Source organism: Engystomops pustulosus, chromosome 1 (assembly GCF_040894005.1).
Source record: "Engystomops pustulosus chromosome 1, aEngPut4.maternal, whole genome shotgun sequence".
NCBI classification, from domain to species: Eukaryota; Metazoa; Chordata; class Amphibia; order Anura; family Leptodactylidae; genus Engystomops; species Engystomops pustulosus.
This window is the reverse complement of record NC_092411.1, coordinates 108,036,605-108,042,604: the sequence shown is the minus strand read 5'-3', so window position 1 is coordinate 108,042,604 and position 6,000 is coordinate 108,036,605.

The following is a 6,000-nucleotide window of genomic DNA, read 5'->3' as shown; positions in this document are numbered from 1 at the left end:
ACGCCGGCGACCCCAAATCGCAATTAGACGCATGCTTACGTCTTGTTGCATATGGGGGAGTATGAAGGGCTGAGCCCTCTTCATACTCACCGGGCATTTACTTACCCTTTGATTGCAAAGCTGCCGAAGGCATTAACGAGCTGGCGGCGTGTGGGCGCTGCCATCTTTGCTCCGATCCGAGGCTATCATGATCTAGGCTATCTATTACAATGTACGATATGCACATTATAATAGATGGTGTGCAAAATCAAAGTTAAAGTACCCTAGGGAGTCTGAAAAATAGTAAAAAATAAAAAAAATATATTAAAAAAACATAAAAATTCAAATCACCCCCCTTTCCCTAGAAGTAAAAAAAAAAAATATAAATAAACAGTAAGAATGATAAACACATTAGGTATTGCCACGTCCGAAAATGCATGATCTATCAAAATATAATAACAGGTTTTCACTGCGTTTAACCCCATAACAGAAAATAGCACCCAAAGTCATTTTGAAAAATATACAAAGTTCAATAAAAAGTGATCGAAAGGTTGTACAGTCCTAAAAATAGAAGCATTGAAAACATCATCAAAATGATAGTTGATCACAGCTCTGTACACCAAAGTATGAAAAAATGATTAGTGCCAGAAGACGGCACAATGAAGAATTTTTTTTTCTTGTACAGGAGGTTTTAATTTTTGTAAATGTATGAAACCATTATAAAACCTATACAAATTTGGTATCCCGGGATCGTACTGTCCCAATGAATGAAGTAGGCTTATCATTTGGGGTGCACAGTGAAAGCCGTACAATCCTCGCCCACAATAAATGACGCAAATGTGTTTTTTCATCATTTTCACTGCATTCAGAATTTTTTTCCCGCTTTCCAGTATACGGCAAAGGAATTGGGCAATATAAAGGGTAGTGGATAAAATTGGGTAATCTAAAGAGATGTATTGAAAATTATTGCACTAAATAATATAAGGAAACAATCATTGATGTGTAATATAAAAATGACGTAAATATATTTTAACTTTCTTTTGTGAATTGATGAACATATTTTAAATTGTTATGTCAGTACGGTCAGGAACATGCCCTGGAAGAAACCATACGGTGAAACCCAGGGTTGGGCATAGATGTCTGCTGGCTGCAGCTTGCTGTGATTCTATACAAAGCGCTCTTTTTACACATGTTTGTGAGTATAATAAATATTTCTTAACCTTGGTGATTTGCACTCTGGATTTGTTCTCCATAAGAGCCCAAACTGAAACGGACCTGTTGGAGACTTTTTAGCACCTGGGCTAGTGGGGGATGAAGGAAACGGACCATTTAAAACTCTATTGTTTATTTGAATCTCCCACAATTGCTGTTGGGTTTATACGCTTCATTGCAATTCCAGATCTCTGAGACTTGACGTAGAAGCTTGGCATATAATTGCTTTCTTTTTGTGTATGCATTTGTGTGTGCATGTGCAACACCCCTGCCGATGCAAGGCAGAGGGGTGGATGCGAATACATCCCACCATGTAGCTTGCAACCTGTGTAGGGTCTGATCAGCCCCACAGCATGTCACTACATAAAACAGATGAGCACTGCAGTGGTAGAGTCTGCCTGGTAAGGCAGGAGTTGATTGCTTTATGTGATGTAATATGTGTCATCCAATCACATGTGTTATACCTTGTATCTGTAAGCTGGGATGCAATTGGAGGAGTAACTACCACCTGACCAGTGGGAGTAATAAAACCCCTGGTCAGGAAAGTTCTAGAGTTCAGAAGAAGAGAACAGTTAGTCTGGTAGGAGCCTGTCAGAGAGTTCTCAATACAGTGCAGCCAGTGCAGCTAGCAAGTGAGACCAGAGCAGGAGAGCTCAGCTCCCTGCCTGAGTGGAGTTAGTCAGTGAGAGGAAAGGGGTATCATCCTACCTTCAAGGGTGATATCTGAAGCAACCGAGGACAAGCTGAAGCATCCTACTAGGACACAGCTACCTCCCAGCCTGCCCTTTGCATCCAGGCTGGTGATCTACTCCTGTGGCTCCCTCCAACTGCATCTCCAGCATTCTACCATTTGTCAAGGCACGTTGCTACTGTTCCTGTCGGTTCCAATAAAGAACTGTAAGTTATTTTTGTTCAACGTCTGCCTCCATCTGGTCCCTGCTACTATGACTGTCACCATCATGGGCCCTCTATCCACCACACAGAGACTCATACTTCAGACACCAAAGGGTTGCCTCAGGGAGAACCACTATATAGCAGCCTCTCCCTCATCATTTCTTGCCAACACCACCCTGCTGGAGACCTGCCAGGCGGCAGGACAGCCCTCTGGTCCCCATACCAAGCACAGTGACACTAGCGTGCCTAGGTCGCAACCGCCAGCCACTCAGGTATTCCGGGCCCTTGCTGTCTGCAGGCCCCAAGAAAAGGCTAGGCCCCGGTGGGGGATGTTGCACATGCTTGTGCGTTTATATGTCTCAAGTGGCATAACGTAATAGCATGCTATGAGCACACTCCAACACATTCAGGGAGACAGGGGGTTACAGAGCTCAACTTTCTCTTCCTGTGAAGAGGCCATCATGCTGTCCTACTTTGCTCTGCCCCCCTACTATTTTCAAAGTGAAAATAGAGGGTGTACAGAATGTACTTTAAATTACCCTGCACAGATTAAACAGGGGCCACGCAACTTCAGGTCAGCTCGCAGGGGACCCTCCATCAGCGGGGCCTGAAGATAGCTCCTGCCCTGCATGTCAAGGGGCCTGTGGCTGTCAGGATGAAAGGATAAATATCGAATGGTGACAGCCATGATCCCCTTCCTCCTACAAAAGCAATCATTATAGCCCTGATTCACATAAATTACATTAAAGAGAACCTGTCATCAGAACACACATTTTCACCTAATGACAGGTTCTCATAGCATTTTTAATACTCTTTCCCAATTTACCTTTATAGTTAACATTAAAGATTTTTTTCCGCTGGCTCAGGACATAATATAACAATATATATAGACATTATATTGAAATCAAAACTGCCCTGCTACTTTATTTTATACCTTTTTCCTACCTTTGCAATCCTGTTGCTCATGGCAGTGAACAGATGACCACGGGTGCCTCCTCGGGACTTCAAGCCCCATAATCCTTTTCACCACTCCCATTAGTGAATAAGAGGCCCCACCTACAACACAAAGTGTTTGCATATTCGTGACTAAAAGATAGGAAGCTATAGATAGTTACCTAGGAGATTACCGATTGAAGAAAGGTAAGTAGAAATTAATGATTTTGACATTTCTAAAACACATAAATTAAAAGTTAAATTTGCTATATTAAGCAAGATAAAGTTTATAAAATATCATCTTAATGGCTGGAGAACTCCTTTAAATTTTTCACTCACTTTTAAAAATTGATAAAAGTATACCTGGCTCCCTGGATCAAGACACAGGGGTGTTGGAGTCCCTGGTGTCATCATCATATTGTTCTTTGCTCACCATTTCAGTAGAAAGTTCCAAAGTATGGGAAATGCATGGGAGAAGTCGTGGAGACGGTTGTCGTGGAAGAGCGGAAGGTAATAGACTGACGCAAAAGGCCTTGTGAGAAACGGAGATTACGTTTGAGATGGTATTAGCTGATTAGTTCAGAAGAGGACAGGTTCTGTATGGCTTTGTAGGTCACGGTTAATATTTTAAACTGAATTCGCTCTGCAGTAGTTAACCAGTGGAGAGACTGGTAGAGGAGAGGCAGAGGAGAAGTGAGGAGATGGTTTAGGCGGACAGCTGAGTTAAGGATAGAATGGCAGAGTGTTAGAGAGTTAGCTGGGAGACCACAGAGAAGAATGTTGCAGTAGTCCAATTGGGAGATGATGAGGCCGTGGACTAGCAATTTTGTAGACTCCAGTTTTAGGAAGGGTTGGATGCGTGAGATGTTCTTGAGATGAAGGTTGTATATAAAGTGATTTTACATTGACATAACCCTCTGGTTCCATGTTAAATAGAAAACTAAGCCTGGCAACCCTCTTTAACTTTCTACAAAGTTTTTGATGCATTTGTTTAAGATATTACTGTAAGATAAGGTCAGAAGTGGCTACTAAAATAAAAAGTAGTGTAAAAGAAGAGAATTATATTTCTTCTTGTTTTGTATTCACTCCATGTTTTTGCCAAACAGCACTTCAGAAAATAAAAAGTGTGAATCTTTTTGTAGGTTGGCTTTGCCTTTCGACAAGAGTTTTCAGTGAAACCATTTGGGAACTTGATTCTGAAAAAATTCTACAATGTAGTTGTGATGCTTTTTTAACCCCATATGCAGTAAAGAGTGTTCCTAGGATCAACCACTTTTACTAACACCTCTAGCATTTTAAAAACCGGACAACCCATTTAATCACATCTTTTATGCAGCATAAGAGATGCATGACTATTGGTGCCACATTGTTGTGTCATCCATCAATGTGCCAACTAACTAATAAATGAACAATTGAATGGAAGAGGAATGATTGTTATGCCGATCATTGCTTCACCATTGGCTGGTGTGACTGGGGAAATGGAAAAAGCAACAACGGACATCTATTATCCATCCCACTGCTTATTACTGTGTCTTAAAGGACCTTTAATCTAAGTGTTAATAGGAGAGAATTGTCTTTTTCTTTAGGGCATCAGGCTTTGTTATGTCTAAGTGACTGAAATCAATCTTTTGTATTGTGTTCCTTTATGTTGACTAATACTTTAATTATTTGTAGTGTAAAGATACATATAGGCATATTACATATCTAGATATATTCTAAGCAAACATAATAAAAGCTATTGACTGTGCCTGAAAGCAGCATTGTTTTACAAGACATGAAGCCAGGTAATGAAATGTGCCATTGAACAAGGAAATAAAAACATCCTGAAAAGCGCTCAAGTTGCCTTGAAATGTAGGTTAATTTCTTGTAATGCAAATCAGCAGTGCCGTCTGTCTGGTTTCTTGTTATGCCCAGCACAAATGGGGTGCTCAGCATTGTACAAAAAAATCACATTGCAGCTAAAGAAGGGAATTGAAATAGCAAGATAAATGAGGACAGATAGGACATGGTAACAAGGGGATTTGTGTCTGCAGCAGGGTGGATTGTAATAGAAAAATACACTCAAACATCTGGAAGGTTTTGTTAACACATATACAACATGAAAAGGCTCCAGGGAAATGATAATCCTTTGTTGAAAAGGGATGTCCATTCTTTTTTATGCAAGTACATGAAATTAATGATGTTAATAGTGAAGAGAGAATGTGAATGGTCCTGTGAATGGTGAAGAATAAAATGTGAAGGATTATAATATACCTGACTGCTACAATTTTACACACACAGTGGCAAATTAAGGCTGCCAAAGGCCCCAGGCTGCATATAGATTGCAAGCCTCCTTCTGGTCTCTAATGTTAAATACATACCTGTAGATCCAGTGGTCTCCCCTGATCCCCTGCTACATGATGTCCACTGAAGTTACCAGACAAATATTTAAAAAGTACCGACACCCTAAACTAAATGCTAAAGTAAGCAGCTCCTAGTGCTAAAACAAACGCAGCAGTGTTAGAATGTTAGAAACCTCCGTTAACATTAACTAACACCGCTGCGCTGTACACTACAAACACCGAACCGCTCTCATAGCGTATTCATGGGTGGGCGGTCCGAGGCGCTGCCCCGCTCGCTCCATAGTCCGGAGGTGACTGTCCCTAATCCCGCCAACCTCCTAGTGCCGTTTTTCTGGGTGACAGGTCCTCTTTAATATGGTAGCATTGAAAACATAATCAAAAGTAGCAAAAAATTACTCTACACACAGCTCCGTACACTAAAGTATGAAAGTTATTAGCTCCAGAACATGGCAAAATGAAGATTTTTTTTATACAGGTGGTTTTAATTTTTGTAAATGTATGTACAAATTTGGTATTCCCAAGATCCCCAACCCAAAAAATAAAGTAGACATGTCATTTGGGAATGTCAAACATGTCAAAGTGAAATCCAAACCCACAAGAAATGGTGCAAAATGGTGCATTTGGAATGTTTTCCCCAGTA